We start from the raw sequence: 25,975 nt of genomic DNA, 5'->3' as shown, positions 1-25,975 counted from the left end.
CAGGGCCACTTCCTCCCAGCTAGACCTAAAGCCCAGGATTACTTCCTCCCAAGTAGACCTGAAACACAGTGTCACTTCCTCCCAGGTAGACCTACAACACTCAGGTCACTTCCTCCCAGGTAGACCTATATAATACTCTCTCCGACACCTGGCATATCTCTACTGCTCACTGATCAAGTTATATACATCGATTGAAAGGTTATTATCCCTAAATACACTGTGCAGTTTGAGGCAAGGTGCAATGCTGCATGTTTCACACAGGAATGCTGGAAATATGAGTCTGTGATCGGCCAACAGAGTGGAATCGTTACTATATTGATTCGGCGAGGGGGTACTAGAACAAGACACAGATGTTAGAGTGCGCACGTTATATTGCCTGGGTCTAGGCTAGGGTTGCAGATTATCAGTCCTTTATATGTGTCAAGGTGTGTGCATAATAGCCAGTATCCACACACATTTAACTGATTTACGCTTTGCTTGTGCGATGCAGCCTAGAGGCACACATCCCATTTGGCACAGAGGGGACTCTTATTAAGTACAAGGCCAGACATCCTCATCCCCGCACGAGTGTTTGAAGCTAATCAAACCCCAGTTCCTGTGAGAGACTCAGCCTAACCCAAGGGCGCCTAGGTTAATCTTACGCCTACTTTTCCGCTGCGCGCTTGACAGCCCCTTGGACTCTTGTGGGACTAGCTTCATGTGAGTTGTTATTTCTACAGCAATCTCCCTGTAAACAGAGTGACTCACGCTCTATGAGTCCTCAGCCACATTGACTTTCTTTGGAGAAACTGTGGCAGCACTGACACTGCGGTGAAGAGTCGCTAGGAAGCGTGTGCGGCTGCAGTTGGGGCTAGCCTGAGTCTTAGTCACTGCCCTGGATTGAGACTGGAGGTCTCTTTAAGAGCCCACTGACCGCTCCACAGTGTCATTCTCCAGCCTCAGCCCCAGCCCCAGCCGTGACGTCTACCTCTTAGCCTGATTCAGCCTGGGTGGGCGACTGTGTGCACTTCCTACCTTCAAGCTGAGTCATCGCCTACCCAGGCAGCTTTGCGGTTGCAGTGGATCCGGATGGAGGATGTGTGTTGATGGACACGTTCTAATGATGGTCTGGGGAGTTCAGGGAGAGTGTTGGACCTCTCTGATCAGGAAAACGGATGAAAGCAGTTGGAACGACATGGCAATCGGGATCCATAATGGAAAAAAAAACGTCATAGCATGACCTGGCAACTATATGAATCTGTTTAGAAATGGCCAAACAAATTAAACAGTTGCTCTCTTCATCAAATATGCATCGTGTTGTGTTATTGTGATCAAAATGAAATGTACAAATTAAACTTTTCAACCATTTTCTTCAACACAGCAGAAATAATAACCATTATGCAATTGCGTAACAATAACGCTGGGTCATGAAAACAAATTAAGGAAACATCAGTTTGTAAGGTGGAACTGAGATCCTGTCTGAACCGTATATATCACTTGGCCTTGCGTACTAAACCCACAGCCTCATTTGGAAGTGTGCTGTGCAGCGTACCGCGACCTTGGGCTCTACTCTCCTAAGTGCTGTCATGTGTGGGCCTTCAAGGGACGCACGTGCTTGCCTGAAAGAGTGGGCTGTGCTTGCCACGTGTACTCAGCCCATCACTGAAAAGATTCTGATAATGGGGGACTTGAACATTTGGCTTAGGAGCCCTTCTAACTTCTCTACTACTGCCTTTCTGCTGTCTTCCAACAACGGTAACCTCTCTCTTCCAGTCACCAGTGCCACAGACATTTGGGGGTTTACACCCTTGATGCGATTCTCTCCTATAACATCCCCTCTTGGCAGCTGCTGTTAGTCCTTTATCCTGGTTGGACCATTACTTGACCTCTGTCAAGCTTCCCGGAACGAGAGTGAGAGACGCCCCCAACGCAGCCAGAGCAACCTCTCCATTCACATCCACCTGATGCGATGTGCGAATAAAGCACGGAGGCGACGTTCTAAAGGTGCTGTAATGATAACATCAGACAACAACTGTACCTGCAGGGTGAAGGACTCTAGGCTGGGAAATGTGTGCAAGAGTAGAGTACACAGCCCAGAGATGGGCCATACTATCCACATTTCCAGGCTATGCCCAGAGATGGGCCATACCATCCACACTGCCAGGCTATGCCCAGAGATGGGCCATACTATCCACACTTCCAGACTATGCCCAGAGATGGGCCATACCATCCACACTTCCAGGCTATGCCCAGAGATGGGCCATACTATCCACACTTCCAGACTATGCCCAGAGATGGGCCATACCATCCACACTTCCAGGCTACGCCCAGAGATGGGCCATACTAGTCACACTTCCAGACTATGCCCAGAGATGGGCCATACCATCCACACTTCCAGGCTATGCCCAAAGCTGGGCCATACATCCGCACTTCCAGGCTATGCCCAAAGATGTGCCATACATCCACACTTCCAGGCTATGCCCAGAGATGGGCCATACCATCCACACTTCCAGGCTACGACCAGAGATGGGCCATACATCCACACTTCCAGGCTATGCCCAAAGATGGGCCATACCATCCACACTTCAAGGCTACGCCCAGAGATGGGTCCTACCATCCACACTTCCAGGCTATACCCAAAGTTGAGCATTTACATCCATCCTCCTAGACTATCCCATAAGAGAGACTATAGCATCCACTCTCCCGGGGTCCATTGAGCCACTTTTCTGCCATTCCTCATCACAACTTCCCATCTCTTTGGCGGCAGTAAGGGTAGCCACATTTTCTCTTAACCAGTTACTTTGTTCTGCAATGGCTGTTTCTTTGGCACAACTAGGATGGGGGGCTCTTGGGGGTCACCTGCTAACATAACCTTCCTAGGATTTAAATAAGTTTTAGTTTTCTGCGTCTGAGAAGGGAGACAACCTCGAAAGTTGTGCATCTGATCCGAGGTTAACCTATAGAACATGTGACCGAGGAGAAGGTAAGCCACTGGGACAAACAAGCCTCTATGCTTACTCTGGGAAAACCCTGTCCTGGGATGGAGTGCAAACAAGTAAATTCAACAGGAATTTCTGTGTCTTGGCAATTTAGATCACCCCCTAGTATGTCCATTGTAAATATATGGCTACTTACAGCCTATTTCAAAGATACAGTGTAGCGTCCTTCTTGAACCTCCATCATCCCTGACTGCCTGTCTGCCATCCAGTCCTGGTGCACCTCCAACTATCTTTGCCGCAATGCCTTTAAAACTGAGAGCCTTCCCATCGGGATCCCCACCCCTCACTCTGGCCTTCCTCCTTGGGCTCTCCCCCTGCTTCTTCCTCTGAAGACAGAAACCTTTGAGTCATCTTCGACTACTCTCTCGCCTTACTCCCTCACACTTAGGACATTGCCAAGAAGTCCCACTTTCAGCTCCTCCTTCTAAAAGGAATTCTCCCTTTTCTCACGTTCCCCCAGTTGCTCAATTTTATCTGAGCCCTGGTTCTCTCTGGGCTTTACTACTGCAATAGCCTCCTCCTGAATCTTCCTTCTTCCACTCTGCGACCCCTCCAGCTAATCTAGATTAGGTCAGCAAGACTTATCCTTGGCCTTAAACCCAGGGACCGCATCTCTCCTGCCCTAAAAACTCTTCCCTTGCTCCCGGTTGCTGCACGGATGAAATTCAAATCCCTCTGCATCATCCACAAGGCTGTCTGGGCCCAGGGACCACACTATCTTCAAATTTATTTTACTATATACTCTCCCTCTAGACCACTTTGTTCCGCTGGCACCATCTCTTTGTGTGTAAAGCGTTTTTTTCTAAACAAAGGGTAGGTGGTCGATCGCTTTCCTCAGCTGGCTCCCTCCTATGGAACAGCCTTGCCCTGCCTTTGCATCTTGAGCAGGAAATTCTTAAATTCTGTAAGCTCCCCATGACTGTCCTCTTTACCTCCACCTTCCCTTCTTCTCGCTGCTAATCCCACGGTTGCTGTGATTGGTGTCCGGGGACCTTATGCATCCTCAGGGCCCCTGACCTCCCACACCAAATCAGCCCAGCTCCTGTTTACCTTCAGCACTTGCCTTGCACATCCTCCACCTGGTGGTTCGCACTTACTCCTACCATGGCACCAGGCTGTGTAGCACTCAACAACCCAAGCACTTCACCTGTGGCTCACCCATGAGCTTGGACTCCCCAGCACTTGCGCCATCTGCCTTCTTCCTTCCTGCACTTGCACGTTCTGAATACTCACAAGGCATAGTAGGGTCGTCCTTTTTCTTTTTCCGTCCACTGCTCTTATTAAATATTGTGTTGTGTAATGTATTTTACTCCCTTGTTCCCTCCCCTCGCCCTCTAGGTGCTTTGAAACAGTATTTTGCTTGCTGTATAAGTGCCTAACAAGCAAACAATAAATACATAAATACATTTCTTCAGGATTTTCTCTGTCGATGAAGCATGTGGCTTCTATTAGTCAGATGGCTGCCGGGGAGGCTTGGCACAGATCCAGATTCCCCCTTTCTCGTCCCAATGTATGCAACACATGGCTTGCAGAGGCCTCTCGGGATATCATAAGCGTCAATGGTTAAGTTACACTGTTTGCCTTATTTATGTATGCCAGAATTCACAGCTATACGTTTCTTCATCATGCTATTTCTCCTGATTCTAATTATTATTTTATTTGTATATATGTTACATTTGTTCTGCAGTTCGGATGTTCAGACTGTCGCTATTGATTATGTACCATGGTTGCGGTGGAGATTCTGTTTCTGCGATGAATTGTCCAGCGAGCTGGTGGGTGATAGTCATATTTTAGAGTGTTTGTTGAGTGCTGTTTGTGATTTCAGCAAGCATTTCTTCTGCTGGGCCCTGAATATGGCATACGGTGGTGGGGTGGAGGAGTACTGAAGATTTGTTTCCGAAATGAGATCCTGTCTGAACCGAATATATCACTTGACCTTGCATGCTAACTAAACAGTCTCATTTGGAAGTCTGTTGTGCAAATGTACCACGACCTTGGACTCTATTCTCCTAAATGCTGTCACATACAAGCCTTCAAGGGACACAAGTACTTTCCTGAAAGAGTGGGCAAAGTGAGTAAACGTTGCCTGGCATGCTGGCATGCCAGGCAGCGTTGATCTTTCATTGTGAGCACTGCTTGCCATTTTGGCAGTGCTCACAATGAAACTGTCCCGACATGCTCGCATGGTAAGAAGTGTTCCCAGTTGAAATGAAACCCTGCCCGACATATGAGCATGTCGGGGAGGGTTTGATTTCAATCGTGCATGCTCCCTGCCATGCCCACGTGCAGCTTGTGCATAAAGCTGGCAGAACCAATAGGAATCTCCCGCATTTACACTGGCATGAAAACACTGGCTGTGTGACATCTCTGGCAGATATCCTTGAATCCTTCCTCACCCCTTTCCAGGCTTAAGCCGATGACACCCAAATCAACTTTTGAATGCCCATCTTCTTGGACAATGCTCAGATCATCTCCACTTGTCTTGTGATCTTACAAGACTGGATGACTTACCATTGCTTACATGGGACTAAGAAATAAGACATCTTTGCAGGAATCAAGAGCCCTCTCTCCCTCCCTCCCTTTCAAATGGACAATAACAATGGGTTATCCCCCTATCCCTGTAATTGAAGGCAATGAGTTACGAGTTCTTTCCAACATTTAAGCTGTCCTTCAACAGACAGAAAAGAAAGATTTCTTAACTCTGCCCCTACTACCTCCGCATGCTTAAACACAACTTGCCCTACCTCAATATGTAACACATGTTGATGTCACCAGCGCAGTAGTATTGTCTAGGCTGGACTACTGTGCAAGGTTGCTTAATCATAAACCCCTGGACCACATGTCTTTTAACTTGAAGGTCCGCATTGGCTTCCTCCGAAAGAAAGGGTTGATTTCAACATTTTCTTGCATCCTGCATGAGGCTTTGAATGATAAATGCCCGACCTACCTCAGAGCGTTTGCAATATGATATAACCTACCTGGCCCCTGAGGTCCACTACATCAATGAGGTTCTGGAGTAGGGAGTTAATCACTTCAATAGGGTGCCTATGCTAAACCAGCATGGGGCAACCTTTCAAAGTCTCCCCCATGCTGTTTTTGCATCAGCGCCCTATTGAAAGGAAATGCACCCCACTCTCATGCTGACGAGAGTGGGGTGCATTTCCTTTCAATAGGGCACCTTCACCCACCCTGCCAGCTCGGGATGGTGGGTGACTAATGTGGCACCCCGGGCGACTGCCCAGGGTTCTCAGGCCTAAAGCCGGCCTTGCCTATCCTACATGAGGTGCACTTGTTTGAGTCCTGCATTGAGGGCCACCAGTCAGTATTTTACACAGGTAGTCCCGTGTGAGATGGACTTGCTTCAGTTCTGCCATGAGCTTCTCACTTCAGGTTTGTGGAGGTGGCATCCTGTCCTCTGTGAGATACACTTGTCTCAGTGATGCTGTACAGGTTATCCTGCAGAAAGGTGATATTTCTGCGTGCACCCTCACTTGAAATCACACGAGAGGTGAATACTTCTTTGCAGAGGGGACACCTCTGCTATGCTCATAAAACACATCAAATATCCGTTATCAGGTAATATTATCCCTTAAATAACGTTGCCATACATATAGTCGTCGTTAACGGCATAGGCAACATTATTTATGGGGACAATATATAGGGTAAATGGGACTGGGGGCTGCAAGGGTGTCCCTGCTCCATTAAAATAAATGTGGAGGTTATGGGGGCGCCCCACACAGGTTCCATGTGATAATATCGCTGCAAAAAAAATGTGCCATTCTTGCAAGGCAACATTTTTGCGGGGATATTTTCACATGGAACCAAATATCCAGTAATATCCAGACAGCAACCATTGGGTGATCAATTGTGTCCATGCATGCACGTTTTTTGTGTGAATCATGTTAAACATATTTTAATTGTTATACATTTTCGATTTTGAAAATGACAGCTTTGCAGAAGGCTGAAATGCACTTGTTGAGAAGTAGATGAAAATGTCATTCATCGCATCTGCCCCCCCCAGGCCTTCATATGGTAGAAACTAGAGGACTGCCTCATTGATGGCGTCTGGCACTCCCCTGCTTCTATATCACAAGTACGAGAGATGCTACTCACTAAGGCAACCCTACAGGCATTATACAGGACCAATAGAGGAAGACATGAATCTGCAAACTCAAGAAGAGATGAACATGATGTAACGGAGGATGACGAGAGCAAGTGACATCACTGCCCATCTTGCACAAATAGATACAATAAACATGAAGCAAACATGCACTCACCATGAATAAACACAGACATTAGGTCAAACTTTAGACATGAACAATATTACCTGCACCTTATAGACATCAGTAACGTTACACAATCAATCTATACGCTGATACGCAATACAAATGATATAAATATTACGCTTGCTAAATGTAGAAACGCAACAAGTAGCGAGTGACCATTTTGAATAAAATGGATGGCAAAACCATGTTCGAGGGACTGGGAAGCATTGTTGAAGCCTCAGAGCTGCAGGGAGATTTCACTTGCTTAATTAACTGAAAATAAAGATCTGTGCAGGTCATATTGTGGATGCACAGCCCCCTCCAGGGTTACTTCAAAAAGTGAAGCTTGAATGGCTCCAAAGAAGAACAGAAGATAATAATTCCCAAGCGTTAGGCATATTTTTCTTAAGATTAGAGAACAAACAGCCTTTGAAAGCCAGGTGCTCATTAATGCAGAGTAATAACACCCATATTAATACAAGCTACAATCCTAATAAAAGCTAAGCAGATTAATTCAAAATGTGGTCTAATCACACTTGACCTATAATTGGAAGACAATCGGCCTCATTACGAGGTTGGAGGTAGCCTTGCCGGTTTTACCGGCAAGGCTACCTCCAAACTCGCATCTGGATCCGGTACCCACGAATGGCCAATTCCCGGGCTATTCCGGCCCAGTACATCCCCATTTCCATTTGAGCCCCATAGGGCTCAATGGATATGGGGAAGTTGGTAGCACTGGTACCGTTAATAACAGCACTGGTGCGACCATCATGTTCTGCTCGCGGGTGGCGGTACGGCCACCAGGTCAGACCTGGTGGCTGCAAAGGCACCCGCAAGCAGAACTCATAGTATGGTGGTATGGTAGCAATGGTGCCAGTAGTGATACCGGCCCCGTTGTTGCCTTACCGCCATACTTGTAATGAGGCCCAATGTCTATTCATTAACTCCAGATGCCTGTCCTTACTCCCTACAGATTCTCAGAGCAAGAGACGCCGGACAAGGCCAAGTACATGGCTAAATGCCCTGGTTCGATGCCTAGGAAATAAGGGATGGTGTGTTATTCAATTAAAAGAAGCAGCTCCTTGATATCACTCCACCTACCACTATTTTGCTCATGTACCGATAACCTGCCAACTGTCCAAGGTTGGTAAAACCAAAGCCAACCAATCACAGTTCTCAAAATGATGCCTTCAAGTAACTGTTGCATTAGCCAATTACCTATTACCAAAATGATATCTTTCATACTTGTATCAATTTAGGGGTGGTCCAAAGTGGGGCCACCAGATACGTTACAGCCAATGAAAAGACTAACCCTGATATATACCAAATTCTGATTTTATAAGGCCACACTCTCCCTAGAGATGTGGCTATCATAAATTATATTTGAATAAATGTTTTAAATGGCACACAGTTGAATATAAAAAATAAATGATTTATTCAGTAGGCCTATGCATCCTACAAAGAGACACACAATAAATGTAATCTGCTTCAAATTACACAGCTAAAGTAAATGGATAACAAAACAGTAAAACCACACCTAAACCCCGAGGTCTGGACTGTGGAGTGACCTGTGGAGAACAGTGAATCATGCATGAACTGAGATGGTCAAAAGGAGCCCCCTTGGGGAATATCCTGCCTGGTCCTCACGAGCACCCTGCAGAGAGAGGGCGAGTAGCAAATTTAGGGAGGATCGATACAGAAGGCCTGAGCCGATCCATGGATATAAGTATCGAGCATCAAATTGGCAATTGAAGGAGGGAGGGATTGGTCTGTACATATTGGGGAATTGTGAGCTGATGAAGAGGTTATTTATGAGCGGATACCTGTAATACGTGCTATGGAAGGTGACGCACTAATCCTCATGAGAAGGTATTAAGTTATTAAGAATAAAGAGATTTTCTGCGCCAAGGTCAAGGAAGAGTGCGTCATAAATTAAGAGATAAAAGGATACCTTGTCAAAAGGGCAGGAAGACGGCTGTGGGTTTGGGGTTTTGTTGTGTTATTTTTGAAGGTGCCCCTGTATGTGTAGTGATCGCTGGCACCAGTAGGAGGGTGAAAAGTGGTTTGAAATGTGAAAAACAAGGCTTTGTGGATATTGGTTTACATTGTAGAGCATGTGGAGCTGAGGTTTGGACCCAATGGGTATGGGTTTGAGAATGGGCAGCATTTGTGAAGCTTGCCCGAATAAGTTGTTGAAGTCGAGAAGGTTGAGAAAAAAATTCAATAAATAAATAAATAGAAGGACGCATTGTTGATTGGAGATAGTGAAGAAGAATTAAAAGAAGTTGAAGGTTTTGAAGGTGTTAAGGTCCAGTAATTATCGGCAGTCAAAAGTGTGATGTGCCATCATGGGAGACACTCCCCTTATGCATTTATGTAAGTCACTGCCTAGATATAAAATGAAGATATACAAATGCCATTCTGAGTGGGTTCGTGGCACAGCGGGTAAAATGTTTATGCCCTGACCCCAAGAAGGGACACTCTCTAAATCAGTGCTGCAAAACATGAGGAAATGTGTATATGCTGTGCATAAAGGAAAGAAACTGCAAAACCGATTAGCTATTCTAGAGTTATGGAAGATGTTTGGGGATGAGACAGAGGATCTGCCCGTGAGAGAGTGGATGCTTAATCAGCAGGAAGGGGAGGGCACAGCGCCCTCGGCTCCTCCTACACCTTCTCCTCCGGGCATCGATGTACCAGACAAAGAGCAGGGATTCTACCCATTGAAAGAATTGAAAGCAGCAGCATGGTAGACTGAACCCATATTTGTTCCCCCTGCTTATAGTAGTGAGGATGCTATTAATGATGGTAAATGAAACAAACACAAGCCAGTGTCCTTGCGCGATGAGTATAACGGGCGCTGTGAACTGCAGGAAAGGCTAACAGAGGCTGAGGAAGAGATCCAAAGAGAGAAGAGCAGGCAGAGCAATAAGAAATAGACAGTGATCACTCCGAAAGAGTGGGTAAGACAAATATTGTGTAAATTAGATGGCAGGAACATGACGGATGCTAAAGGCATAGCAAAGGAAAGTTAAAGAAAGACATGAAAAAGAAGAAGAAGAGGAAAGAAAACAAGAAGAAAAGGCACGACAGAGAAGGAAGCAGGAGGGGGAAGAAAGAGAATGGGATAGAATAATTGACAAAGAGAAGGAAAGATTAAAGAAATTGGAAGTAGAAAGAGAGAAAGAATGGAAGCCAAAGGAAGAGAAGAAAAGGGAGCTAGAGGAAAGAGAAACGCAGTGTGAGAGAGAAGAAATGGAAAAGACAAGGCAAAGGGAAGAGGAGAAAGAGAGAGCAAAGGAAATGGAAGAATAATGAGAGAGGGAGATAGAGCGAGAGATAGAACGAAGCCGAGACAGACGGTGAATAGAAGCAGAGAAGATTATCAGGGAACGCATGCTTTGAGAAAAGGAGAAAAGTGAGGAACAAGAGCAGGGATGAGAAAGGAGTTTAGAAAGATGTGTAAGGGAGATGGATGAGATAATCTAAAATTGTACTCTCCCAGATGAAGATGAGGGAGCAGCAACGTGAAAGAGGATTGGTAATTTGCACAGAAGCAGGAGGGAAAGTGGTGTTGTCCATGAGATAATGAGGAGTGTGGTAGGGTCACCAGAAAGAGGAGCAGCAAACTTATTGGAAAAAGCAATTAAAGCATTGCACAGAATGAGACCCCTAAAAAGATTAGATTTCAAGGACAGAGAAGATGAAGGAAGTGATGGAAGTTTGGGAACAATGCTTTCAGTGAGAATGAGGAAGGGGAAGAAGCAGTGCAAGGCTTCTCTATGGACCTAAGCCCAGGGAAAGAGATAGCGTGGTCTGATCTGGAAGAACCAGAAGTGAAAAGACCAGAACCTGTACCATCCAAAGGGGCAATCACATAGTTTGGCAGAAATTACCCCATATGTAGACATGTTGAGAACATTACCAGGGCAAGAGAAAACAAGTATGACAGACACTGTCATCAAAATGAAGGTTGTAGCTGGATGCGAACATGCAGCACGATTGAAGCAATTCCCATTGTTAGAAAAAGGGGAAGGGCGGTTGCAATATATACCACGGCCGCAAATGGATACGGATGTATCGTGATGTGATCAGAAACTTCATTTACAAAAGGCAGTCTGTTGTTAGAACGAAGGACTTCGCACACTCCCCACCTCAGGAAGACCTCATGTATGAGGAACTTTGCAGCACATGTGGCATCAGGATGTGTGCATGAACCAACCTCGATCCATCGAGAGAAAGGACATACGCCTGCTAGCATATATCTGGAGCCATTACAAACTTGGAGTATATCTACATAATCAATATGCAAATGCTGAAAGGGTCCAGTAGGAGAGGGTATTGCTCCTCTCACTGTTTGCAGTGGTTGCCCTGATGTACATTTCCGGCAAACCTCAGTTTATGATAAAAGCAACAATGTGTTCAGATAGGTTGGGCACATACCAGTCTTCCGATATCAGGGCTGCAAGGCTCTCCCGAGTTGTGTGTGCTGGGTGGTGCAGTTGGTCTAATGCTACTTCAAGCAATCCAAGGGGCATAACTGGTTTGCCGTTGCTGTCCTGCTGTCGCATTGCATCTGTGGGCAACAATGAGCACCCACTATGCTTCCATAAATTCTGCTCTTCTGGTGGAGCGCATCTCTGCAATTCAGTCATCTGTGCTATGGGCAAGGTATTAAAGCTTTCTCTCATTATCATGATGCATGCTTGGTGTATTTATTGGGTGATGCATCAAATTCAAATATTTCAGGAAAATACGCTGCTTTTTTGCAATCTATGTCGACAGCTTCTTTGCTGCAAGAAATTAAATCTGCCCCTTTAGTGTGGGTTGCGCATTCCACCATGGCGATGGCCGATGGAAGTTGTAGTGCGCTTATGAGCCTGTACAATAATGGCGCATGTTGCACTGGTGTGCTGTCTGCGCATAGGAATCCCCACCTCTTCTGATGTGACAATCCTGCATATACTGTTGACGTCACGGAGGCAGAGTCTCAATATACCATTACTTCATCATCCAGATGCGTTTCATGTGCCACAATAACTGCTAATAATTCTCCTATGTGTGCTGAAAAATGTAAAGGCAATCTTACACTTGCCACTGTCTCAAAGTTGACATTCTGTTTTACTTTTACCACTGCTGTCCCTGTGTGCCCTTTTCCCATGCTCTGGCTGATGTGGGCCCATCAATGAAGAGTACTTACCCCAACCCCCCTCCTAGGGCATTTTCTCTAACATGGGGTATATCATAGTATTCAGTGTACTCCGATCCCATCCCCACCTCCCTCATCTCCAAAATCTACCCTCTCCTCATCCCCTACATAACCACCTTCTTTAACATCTGTCTCTCCTCTGCTACCTTTCCCTCAGCTTTCAGACAGGCTACCATCATCCCTATCCTGAAGAAGCCTTCTGCTAGCCCTCTTTTCGCCGCCATCTTCAGACCAATCTCCCTTCTCCGCTTCATTTCAAAGATCCTCGAACGCCTAGCATACTCTCAACTCTCAACTTTCATCTCCTCCCACTCCCCCTGCCCCCCTCTCAGTCGGGTTTCCGCCCTAAACACTCCATTGAGACTGCCCTCACTTATGTACTCAATTCTCTCCTCACTGCTCGCTACGCTAAGCAATCATCAATTCTCATCCTCCTCGAACTCTCTGCAGCCTTTGACACTGTAGACCACCCCTAACTTCTTAGCACTCTGTCCTCTTTTGGCTTCAAATTCCCTTTCCTCTCCTGGCTCTCCTCTTACCTCTCCAATCGATCCTTCACTGTTTCCTGGGGTGGCCGTACCTCCTCCAGCCTCCCCCTGAACTATGGAGTCCCTCAGGGTTCCGTTCTTGGACCCTTTCTCTTCTATCTCTATACCTCCCTTCTTGCCCCAGTCATCTCTTCTTTCAGCATCTCCCACCACTTCTACGCTGATGACACCGAACTCTTTCTTTCGTTCTCTTTCTTCACATCTGACCTCTACCACACTCTTTATTCCTGCCTCACGGCCATAAAAAACTAGATGTCTTCCCATTTCCTTTCCCTTAATACTGACAAGACTGAAGTGCTTTTCTTCCCTCCTAACACTCTCTCCCCTTCCCCCCCTCCTTTCATCCACTTTCCCCCTATCAATCTCCCCATCTCTCCCCACGCCCGCAATCTTGGCCTCCATCTTGACTCCTCTCTCTCCTTCTCCAACCATATCTCTCTAACATCTCGTGCCTGTCGGCACCACCTCTTCAACATCCGCAAGATCCGCTCCTCCCTCACCTTCCACGGTTCTAAACTCCTAATGTCCCCCCTTATTTTCTCCTGCCTCTTCTACTGCTCCTCTCTTCTCTTTGGTCTCCCTGTCTCTCACCTGACTCCTCTAGAATCATCCATCTACCACTCCTCTATCCATACTCTAGGTCTTCTTGTCCCTCGTGACTCTAGTTCGACCTCACTCTCTCAACTCGGCTGGCTTCTCTTCCTCTCACAATTGAAATTTCAATTGCTCTGTCTTGTCTACAAATCTCTCCATGACATCACCCCGCTATCTCTCTTCCCTCCTCTCACTTTACTCTCCCTCCTGCTCTCTCCGATCCGCTGATCTCTACCTTCTCACTCTACCTTCTCACTCTACCCCCTGCCCCTTGTGCCGCCTCACACTTCTGCTCCTTCCAACTCTTGGCCCCCTTCCACTGAAACTCCCTACCTCTCTCTATCTGCTCCTCCTCCACCTACGCATCCTTCCGCACTTCCTTGAAAGCCCTTCTTCTCTACTCCCCCTGACTCTCCTCACCTACCTCAAACCCCCCTCAAATCCCCTGCTCCCCCACCCCTCGACTCCCTCCGGGTGGTTATATATTCATGATTCCCTATGTTTGACAACACCAGTTGTCTGTTCGGTCTAGGACGTTCCAGGCAGGGGTCTCATCATTACAATACATTTCCCCTGCTGGAACTAACACTACATGATCATCTTTCTGAGAGAAAACTTTATCTCTTTGCTCCCCTTCTATTCTCTTCCTTTTTTTCCTTAGACAAATTTCTCACCCATGCACCGACCATCACCATCTGGAAAGTATTCACTGGTCTAGTGAGATAGCATGGCAGAAAGTGCCACTTTGAGTTATTCAGAAGACGAAATCTCTGAATTAATCCGTGGACCTTCAATTTTTGATCCACCAGACCCGAACTAACCAAGTGTCTCTACCAATACGAGTGAAGACCTATTGAAATTAAAAAAGAAAGCATTTCAAACTGAATTACATGGACATTTTCTCAAGGAATTCTTGAGATCGAGTATTATCCCTGAGGGGCTAATCGTTTGGAATGAACCTTGTTTGTTTCTAGAGGACAAGGAATATATGACTAATTTTAGTTTCATTGGAACCAAGTGCAGCCGAGATCTAATGGTACTCACCACTGCCAATGTATAAGCACAGAACGTTTTAAAAATCTAGAGATAGAGGAAACTAAATTCAAAACCAGTACTCTCATGACCAATTCCCAGGACCAACTAAATGAGATCAATAAACTGTTCAAGCTTAATACTTTATCAAGGAAAACCAATAAACTTAACAAAGATATCAAAGACTTCAATACAGAAGTCGTTTTTCCTTATACATCTGATGACTATATTAGTTCATTGAAACAACAAGGAGGTGGACCTCAAGCAAGAGGGAAATGAGGGAGACGCAGAGTCACCTTCTCAGATTCAAGTAGCAACTCATCAGGCAGCGGTTCGAATTACAACTTCCAACCATATACACCGCAATTTGGCCAGCCACAATTTCAAATACCACCACCCCAACAGTTCCCTTTTTTAGGCAGAGGAGGACAAGGGGGTGGATGGGGACCCCCAATGTACCCCCCGCCTTGGAACATGCAATATCAGGGACAACGCAGACGCCCCAGGCAGCGGAGATGCCAGCGATAATACCAAATAATAATCTTTTATCAAACTTTAACCTGGCAGGAATAATTCTGACACTGTGCCAAAGCTCGGTTCTATCCAAAGGTTTGTCCTTTGTGCCCACCACGGTGACCGATTGGTACACCACAGAAGTGGAAATGAGACTTTTTTTACGACTCTGAGACTACGAGCCTTCTGTAAAGAACAGGGTGAACAAGCAAGCGAAGCAGATACGGGTTTACATTTACCCTCGTCTTTTACTCCATCGGATAGCCAGACCTCGCAGGACCTCATTACATTTAAAAAGTGTGTCTTGAGGGAAATTAAGCAGATGCAAAAAAACAAGAAACCTATCCGCCAGAACCTGACGACAGGTGAAAAAGTGGCCCTCAAACAATTGGCCAACAATAGGGACCTAATAATTAAGCCAGCAGGCAAAGGTGGTGGGATTGTTCTTATGACCAATGAACAATACTCTAAGATGGTCATGAACCCTCTGAATGATCATAGCAGCTATCATCTACCAAAGAAGGATCCCACCAATGAAATTACAACAGAGATCTCAGAGATAGTCTCTTTCGCTGTAGAAAGAGACTGGATTACAGAGAAAGAAGCAGCCTTCCTGACAACGTCCCAAGGGCATACTCCATGTCTGTACGCTCTCCCAAATATCCACAAAAATGCTCAAGCCCCACCAGGGCGGCCCATAGTATCGGCTGTGGGTCACCATTATTACCCATTTGCAGATTTGTGGATTTCTTTCTTAAACCTTTGAGCATGAAGATTAAATCCTACATACGAGACACCACACACACTATCCAAATCTTTAAGGGTCTGCCCTTCAACCCTAATCATCAGTACTTGGTCACAATGGACATAAAAGCATTATATACCTCCATCCCACAGGAAGCTGCAATAGATTGTATCTATGAACATCTTACTCTGAACAATACTCAGTCCCGGGTTCCATCTGAATTCATCATTGAACTTATCACCCGAGCCCTCTGTAAGAACTTTTTCACTTTTAACAACCAGTTCTTCCTACAAATAAAGGGGACGGTGATGAGTGCTACCTTCTCTCCGAGCTTGGCCATTCTGTTCATGGCATCCTTCGAAGACAAATATATCTTCCATCAGGACAACCCATGGTCAGCTAACATCCAAGAATGGCAAAGATACATTGACAACGTCATCTTCTTGTGGTCCGGGGATGAACTGTCCCTTAAGACTTTCCATGAATGGCTAAATACCTCTAACAGCAATATCCAGTTCAGGATGGAGCACGACAGGAACATGATACACTTTTTAGACCTCCAAATTGCTGAATGAGAAGGGAAACTTGTATATAATCTATATAGGAAACCCACTGATCGCAATACCCTTCTGCATTACAATAGCGACCACCCAAGACACATAAAACAGAATCTTCCATATGGCCAATTTCTGCGCATCCGCAGAAACTGCTCATCGGTGGCGCATTTTCAGGCAAATTTAGAACCACTGGCCAGTAGACTCAAACACAGAGAGTATCCCAAGAAACTAGTTTCGACGGCAAAGAAAAGAGCAAGGTTTACTAATTGAGACACCCTGCTGGAGAAAAAAACCTCTTGGGATCAGCAGCAAGTAGACAGAACCACATCTGTGACAACACATGGGCCTTTCTCCTTTAAGATCAAGAAGGTGATTCACAAATACTGACCAATAGTCAGACTAGAGATGCCAGATGAGCTGATACTAGGTTCGCATTCAAGCGAGAAAGAAATATAAAGGAGTACTTATTTCACTCCATGTATGTACGAGACACCCCACAATTGGGGCTTTGGAATCTACAGAAGACAACAGGACACTATCCTTGTGGGTCATGCACTGTTTGCAGATTCACTAGGAAAATCGAATTCTTCCAGATTGGAGCAAAGGAATGGACCCTAAAACACCTCTCGAATTTTAAGAGCAGTCAGGTGGTGTACTGCATCAAGTGCCCATGTGGGTACCGATATGTAGGTCAAACTATGCAAAAAGTAGGGATTAGAATCTCAGAGCACCGGTCCAGAATTCGATGTAAACACACACCATCTCCCTTAGTAGCCCACTACATGGAGACCCGACACACTGCCGATGACCTCCAGTGGTGGGTTCTAGAAAAAATTAATCTTGGCCCCAACATCCAGACCAGACTTCTTAATTTGGAAAGCAGGTGGATCTATCGTTTGAATACCTTTTGAGAATGGTCTGAACGAGATGTTTACTCCCCAGACATGAACATCACCACTCATGCATGTGACCCCACTAGCACCAACGAGTGTCTGAGGTGGGCCTTTGGGCAAATTTCTTTCGCCCCCGACTGAAGCACGTTAGAGTTTGTCCTGCACACAGACATGGTGCATTCTCTTTAGCTTCATATGTGATATAGTGGTGTCTGAACACTCAGTAAACACCACTCTCATACTTGCCATGACACCATCCAGGGGTGCCAACCTGTGCTTTCAACATAGGCCAGTCCTAGATATAGCAGAGTTTGACATCGCCACATGCCGGTTTTTCAACCACACGGGCTTATCCCACGCATGCACATGCCTTTATCCAACACGGGCAGCAGCATACCCGGAAAACAACACCTACAGCATACCAGGGAGTTAATATGTCGAGACGTCCATCTCCTCCCCCCGGGCCCTATCTTTTGACTGTAGTTTTGGAGATTACCCGACCCTCTTGTTTGGTAAATCTATGTGACACTTTTTTCCGGATTCGGGAGTGCACGGGTAAGTCTGGTTCTTGTTCTGCCTTTCCCTTTTGCATCCCGTCCGTGATTAGCACCGTTAGCACCATTGTTGGTGTCCCCGGATATTCAGATGTTTTCTCTTCCCTTCTCTCATTGCCCACCTCTGTGATGTTAAGCACCACTGAGAATATTGCTTTGGGACAAGCCCCTCTCCTCCCTTTTTAGCGGGTAACCATTGGATACCATTTTTACATTCTGTTCCGCATACGTCACAGCTACGCCAAGCTTTGGGAGAGAAGACCACGCCCACCTAGTCCGCTGTGTCAAACACACGCTCCAATGGACCAGCGATAAATGTATCACTTCTCCTCCCATGGCAACCATGAGCTAGAGCCACTCCGGACCTCTCTCTGCACAGAGCAGACTGATCCCCAGCTCCAGTAGAAATCGATCTCTGTTAGCAGCACCTACTAGCCACCTAAGCGTGCCTGCCCAGTTTTCCTCTGCAGAGGTACCACGCATACTTTTCTCACAGCATGTTTGCAATCCCTCCTTGTTTCTCTTTTTGAAAACAGGAATCACATTCCAACATTTAACATGTGACTCTGCCCCCTTGCTCTCCCTGTCATTTCTTTCCCTTTCCTTCCCTGTCCAAACTGGGCTACAGTTCCGGATACCAGCGTGCAATTGCATCTCCGTAGAAACAAAACAGCGAGCGCACTACGTCCTGTGCCACCCACCATGCAGCTACCCGTTTGGGAGCCCCACCAGTGTGTCGAGGGACATCAACGGCATCTGCTTTAAAGGTAATTTACCTCACGTCACACATTACCCCCGGGGTCTCATCATAGATACCTGTGCATCGGCATCTGTTGCAAACATTTGTGTTTAGTGGACTTAATTCGTTCCCTTTGTCTCCCCTTCCCTTGCCCCTTTTTTCTCCCCCTCCCTGATGGCTCGGTTGTCCCCATTTATGGACGCGGAAACAGCTTTTCCAGACAAGCAGTGCTTTACTGCATCCCCGACGCCAGACCATTGGTGACTACTGCTCATGCTACTTACACACCGGAGGATGGGCACATTGGAATCTCTCTAGCAGACAGGACTGTGTGCTAGGATCACTCCAAGATACCCTTTTGAACAGAGGTATCCACGAACTTCCTTTTGTCAATATGGCATACTATCACAAATGGTGACCACTGTTTGAGTTAGGTCCACATTTGGTGGTTTTTCACACTCTCTTTTCCTCTCGGTGCATGGGTGTTAATAAGGAAATTAAGTACATCTGAACTCTGGCATGTAAGATACAGAGTTGCACAAATAACCTCGTTTCTTGTAGAGATAAAATCTTATTTTTCTCTATGTAGTTTAATTCGCCCTTGACAGGCTGAGTGCAACACACACTTAAGTAACAAAAGAAGTTACTTTTTATCTCTCTTTATTAGATTTTCTTTTTTTGTTTTGCAGAACTCATGACTGCTGCCCTGAGGAAGGCGGAACCGATAACCTATTGTACTGTATTCTGGTTGTTTGTCCAGCCGAAACACAAGATCTGTGAGGGGCCTATAGGTCTCTGGAACACATCCAGTAGATTAGACTTTTTTCATTCATCTCCATTTTTCTCCCCCACTGCGTTGGCAGATTGAACCTCGGCAAATAGATTCGATACCGAGACGCACAGCTGCTAAGTGATAATCATCAAGATGAGCCACACTTGAAGTACTCAGCCCAAGTGTCTTCACTTAGATCCAGTGGCTTTTTCCACTAGGAGGCAAGGATTGAATACTCTTGCCCGCTCTCCCCTACCGACCTTAGTGCTATCTAATTTTAGTTTTCCTTGGTTTACATGATTGCCATTTCTTGTTTTTTTCCCAACTGTCTGGTTTTCCAAGCCCCCCCCTTCATCCTCTTTCTTTTCTGTGTTTGCTTTTAGGCCACAGTTTTATGTTGATTTTTGGACAACACATATTTAGGTTGTGTTTGGTTTTGTTTTCAACTCACAATAGTTAAAAAACATATTTCATCTACTACAAAAATGTTTTTGCATGTTTGATGTTGTTTTTGGTTTATTACAATACATATGTCTGTTTATTCTGTTTACTAGATTGAATACAGAATGATTTAGAATCTCCATTTTTGTGTTGCTTCTCTCCCTTTGTCAATAGGTTTAAATGTGATTGGTTTCAATAAAATACTAAATAATTTGATTCCAGAACACAAACTTATGTTCTGGATAGATAGAGGTTGACATTGAGCGATTACCTTAATAATTTAACCTAGTCTAAATCCTCTGTCACAGCAACAACCCTTTCTTTGGTTCATTGTCTACAAATCTCTCCATGACCTTGCACCCCCTATCTCTCTTCCCGCCACTCATTTTACTCTGCCTCCCGCTCGCTCCGATCCGCTAATCTCTACCTTCTCACTGTACCCCCTGCCCCTTGTGCTGCCTCATGCTTCCACTCCTTCCAACTCTTGGCCCCCTTCCACTGGAACTCACTACCTCTCTCTATCTGCTCCTCCCCCACTTACCCATCCTTCCGCTCCTCCTTGAAAGCCCTTCTTCTCCACTCCCCCCTGACTCTCCTCACCTACCTCTTTCCCCCCTGAACCCCTTGCCCCCTCCCCTCACCTCCCTCCTTCCCCCCCCGCTGAACTCATACTGGATACTGTTACCAGGAGGCGTAGGAGGCCACCCGGGGAGCCCCCCTTCCCCTCCCTCCTCCCCCTTCCTCCCACTCACGCTGACCTCAAACCTGACATTGATACCTCTTCACCTACCTCCTCTCCCCTCCCCTCCCTCCTTCTTCCCCTCCTTTTGAGCAAATTTTTCCACATACTGTACTTCTGGTTTTGTTTCATGTTTGTAAATATGCTTCTTTCATTACTGTATCTTGTTGTTACTCTTAAAGCACTTTGGAGTAAAGCGCTATATAAAACCAATAAATATAACAAAAAAAACATACTTTGGGCAATCATGCACGTTTTCTCATTCCTCCACTAGCTCTGCTATGATTTTTGCTGGATCCATCACTCTGCATCTGCCAATTTTGATTGCTCGGTTCAAGATGATTACCTCATACCCAGATGCTCTTTGTGTGGTCGATGTGCTTTTGGGTTTCTCAAGAATGTTGAACACGACATGCTCCACATATAATGTGACTGAGCAGCCCATCGTAATAGTGACAGACTTCTCAATTGCAAAATCTGCTGCCGCTAATGATTGTGCACAGGGATAATGACCTCTGATCACTGGATTTTAATCCCACTGTAATATGCTAGTGGTGTGTGACCTAGTGTTGTCTTCTGAGTGAAAACTGCTGTCATTACTACTCCATTTGAATGAGAGAATAGGAACAATTCTGCAATGTAATCAGGAATCCATAGAACGGGTGCTTTGCATATTGCTCCCTTTAATTTATCAAATGCTTCTGTCATTTCACCTATCCAGGCTATATCACTGCCATCTTTGTGAGCTTCCTTGAGCCCTTTAAGAAGGGGTCTAATGTATGTACTGTAATCAAAGGCCAATTCCCTGCAGTCATTTCAGAGGCCCAGAAATGGTTGCATCTCCCTCACTGTTCTTGGTTTGGCTGTTTTCATGATTGCTTCTGCTCTCTCAGGGTAAACTTTCCTTCCCTCTTGGGATATTAACTGCCCTATATACAAAACCTTTTCCTGGCAATATTTTAATTTTCCCTTGTCCACTTTGTACTCCTTCTCTGCCAAGACTGTCATCAGCTGTATTGAGTCTTTTCTGCACTGCTCTCATGTTTTCGCTTCACACCAGAATGTCATCTATGTACTACATCACTGCACTGTCAAGGTGTTTGTTTCCTCGGTCCATCTGAAGGACCCTGTTAAAGATGGGTGGGGACTCACTGTACCCTTGGGGTAAACAAGTGTGATTCCACTTCTGATTTATATATGAAAATGAAGTCAAGTGGTGTTACTCTTCGTGAAGGGGAATTGAAAAGAAAGCATTCTTTAAATCGATCACTGTAAAATATTTAGCTTTGGACGGAATATTTGGATTTTGGACCAAGGGAAATGCTGCTTCAACAATATTGTTTAGGGGTATAGGACCTGAATAGATCTTCACACACCCTGCCCCTGCTTTTTTCACTGGGTACACAGCTGTGTTACATGGGGATTCTGATGGCATTAATATTCCCTGTTGCACTAATGCGTAAATTGTGTCATGAATGCCATCATCTGCTTCTTTTGACATTAGATATTATCTTACTTATGGCAAAATTGATTCTGGCTTCAGTTTGATTTTAACTGCACCTACTCCTTTCAGTAGGCCAGAATCATATGGATTGCCAGCATCATATGGACTGCTGGTCACAATATACTTTGCACTTGCGCCACGTGTTCTCGAAAAAATGGTGGTCTGTTTTTTTTATCAATGCCATTTGCTGTAGCACTTCCCTGTGCTCCACTTTTTCCTGATAGGTGAGGCTTATGAAAAACACCACCTCATCATCTGAGTTATCGTCTCTAAACAGTTCCTCATCAGTCAAATCAGTCAGTCTGTGTCCTTCGTCACAAGCTTTCACTGCTCGCCATGCTTTCCCTTCATCATCGGTCCCATGAATAATCATCCGCTCTTCTCTCACTATGACTGTTTCTAGTTATATTGGAAACACATTTCCTTCCTCTTCATCCATAGGTACTTCTGGTCTTAATACAGATTCTGCAGGTAGTCATAATATTTTACCCCTTGCCCCATGAAGCCATGCTAGCAAAAGGTGTACCCTATAAATAAATACTTCTGGGTTCATTGGTATGCTCCTCTGTGCTTTCTGGCTAAAAAAGGCTGATATGAATTATTGTGCATTTACATAATTAATCTCTGGAGTGGAGCACACTATCCCCTGGTCAGTGAAAGTTATGGTCATATTAGGCTTACTCATCAAAACCCTTTCCATTATATTAACTGGTGTCTTGCGGGAATATAATGGTGACATAGAGAGGTCATGCTCCCCTACAGTGATAGGTAAGTCATCAGTAAGGGGAACCAAACTTGTAGCATAAATTCTCCTCCGCTTATCACCTGCAGGCAAACAGACTATGTGAATGTCTCAATGGCCTTCTCAAAGAACAAATAGCTAAGCTAAAAAATTACCCTGAAAAAATAATGGCTCCATTGCCTACCCCTAGCCCTTTTTGGATTCCACAACCAGCATGGCTCAGACGATCACCTGACTCCTCACCAACAGGTGATGCAATACCATTTGCATATACCTCTTGCTCCTCCCACTTGAGCGTGAAACTGACACCCATAATGCTGCTGATGTGCTTGGTTCTAAAATGCATGAATGTCTGGCTGCTATGACGGTGAGTGTCGCTTTTATGCCTCAACAGCCTCAAGATCAGCAGTGGAGATCAAAGAAGAATGAGGAAGACAGCTAACAAATGAATCCCCTGACTCTGCTTAAAACCCCTGTCCTGTATCCAAGTGATAGAGTGTTAATAAAAATGGTGTGAGGCACTGGCACAAGCTGTGCTTTGAAGGTCCCCACATCACTGTGGAGGTCTCACCCACTGCTGTATGAATCCAGGGTTAGGTGAGCCTGACTTCATCTCTGTGATGTCAAACCATGCAAAGGAGGGACCTCACTGCGGCCAGTCCCTGAAGCTGATGGGGAAGAAGATGTGACACAGATGGAGATGAGATCGGCCACAAGGAGCAGACAACAACCAGCAGATTAAAATAGACAATAAACTGTCCTTCCCTAAAATCAGTGAATGAACAGAATCAAGTGAACGTTTTCGCTCATGGATTTTACCTGGAGAAATAAAAAGATAAGCACTTTGCAAGGAGAGAAAAAATACAGATATTCAATGTTGCCATTAAAAGTGATACTATTTGCAATTTTCTCTTACATAATAGACAGTTATTGCGCTTTCAGAATGAGCAACGCAACGTTTGCCACTCTTTTAGTGGACGCTAAGACTAGGTTTATTTTTGAAAGAATTCTTCAGACTATAATTGTGCAGTTTTCCTTTAGAAACCAGCATCTTCAAAATAACATGAATGAGTTGGAGAAAATAAAAAATTGGCCTTCTCAATTTTGTGAGATATTGTCAGAGAGCACCAAAGTATTAACTGAAAAGGATACGGTACTCAAAAGGATACAGGTGGTAGGGTCTTCCGGATCCCTGTTCACACGATTTGATAGTTGTGAAGTCAAGTTAAGACCTTCCAAATGATACAACTCTCTGACTGGTAAAACAGGTAGAGCGATGGATCACTGGAAAGGGCGTGGGTAAGGTATAGGAAGTCAGCCTAGAACAAAATAAAGTATCATGAATAACTGCCCCAACCTGAGTATGATGGAATAGAAAATGACATGAATGCACACACTGACCTTGAGTCTAGGGCAGAAGAATCCAGCAGAGTCTCTTGAGGAAATCCAAGGTAGAACAAACAACAAGGAAGGGAAGATTAGTAAGGGAGACTTATCCCGAACGGAACGAGGCTCACGCTAGATACCGGGTTGATGCACCACAGGATAGCGTCCAAAGTACTGTTCACTGTCACCTTCCAATAATCCTTGAAAAGCTTCCTTCCCACGTAGAGTAATGTATAGAAATGAATCAATCCCCCTGTTAATATCACAGGTGCAGGAGTTGGAAATAGCGCTCTTTTTATGGTATAAACAAAGTACACGCGGTTCTGTACAGCCGCGAAGAAAATAGCGTGTGCGTGTGGATTTACACGCGATTAGGATTCACGCAGTCCAGGCCAACAGCGCTTGAAGACAAAGTGCGCGTGTGGATATTACACGCGAGCAGGATTCACGCAGTCCAGGCCAGAAGCGCTTAAAGACAAAGTATGCGTGTGGATTTTACACGCGAACAGGATTCACGCAGCCCAGGACAGCCGCGTTTGAAGATAACGTGCGCGTGTGGATTTTACACGCGAGCAGGATTCACGCAGTCCAGGCCAGCAGCGCTTAAAGACAAAGTATGCGTGTGGATTTACACGCGAACAGGATTCACGCAGCCCAGGACAGCCGTGTTTGAAGACAACGTGCGCGTGTGGATTTACACGCGAGCAGGATTCACGCAGTCCAGGCCAGCCGTGCTTGAAGATAGCGTGCGTGTGTGGATTTACACGCGAGCAGGATTCACGCAGTCCAGGCCAGCCGTGCTTGAAGATAGCATGCCCGTGTGGATTTACACGCGGGCAGGATTCACGCAGTCCAGGCCAGCCGTGCTTGAAGATAGCGTGCGCGTGTGGATTTACACGCGAGCAGGATTCACGCGGTCCAGACCAGCCGTGCTTGAAGATAGCGTGCACGTGTGGATTTTACACGCGGGCCGGATTCACGCAGTCCAGGCCAGCCGTGCTTGAAGATAGCGTGCGCGTGTGGATTTACACGCAACCAAACAGCTCCAGGAATCAGCGTGTGGCGGAAAACACGCTATAGAAGGCCCAAAAAGTAGCTGTAGTAACCTGCAAGGATGCAGATCGGAGGTTCAGCTACACAACGCCAAATGATTCGATCAGAAGCAGCGAGTAAAGTTTCCACGCTGCTTAAATACGTAATGCCGTAGTTCACGTGACGAAGCAGAATACACGTGACGTTAGCGACGTGAAAAGTGCAAACGTCGTTTTCCCGGCAACGTATCGAACAACCGCCATTTGGAATAGAACGGTCTAGCTGTTCTACGAGCGTAGGAGGTAGGACCACGTCCAGCATGCATGACAGTGCCATCCCCCAAAGGGGCAACCTCTCCCCTTCTCGTGTGAAAACGCTTCAATAAAGCAGGAGCATGAATATCAGAAAGAGGTTCCCAGGACCTATCTTCGGGACCATAGCCCTTCCAGACCACCAGATAAAACGGCCTACCAGAACGTAGTCTCATATCCAGTATGTCCTGTACCTCGTATTCATCTGAACCCCGCACAGAAATAGCAACAGGCCGTACAGGCAATCTAGTAGCTTCAGAACATGGCTTAATGAGTGACACGTGGAATACGGGATGCACTCGCCATCGTTGTGGCAAAGCCAGACGGACAGCAGCCGGATTAATTACTTGGAGCACTACATACGGACCAATGTATTTAGGCAATAATTTCTTTTTGCCTGGAATTCTCAAGTTCTTAGTGG

Source organism: Ambystoma mexicanum, chromosome 8 (assembly GCF_040938575.1).
Source record: "Ambystoma mexicanum isolate Mex_15411 chromosome 8, UKY_AmexF1_1, whole genome shotgun sequence".
In the NCBI taxonomy this organism is placed as follows: Eukaryota; Metazoa; Chordata; class Amphibia; order Caudata; family Ambystomatidae; genus Ambystoma; species Ambystoma mexicanum.
Note: the sequence above shows the minus strand (reverse complement) of the source record.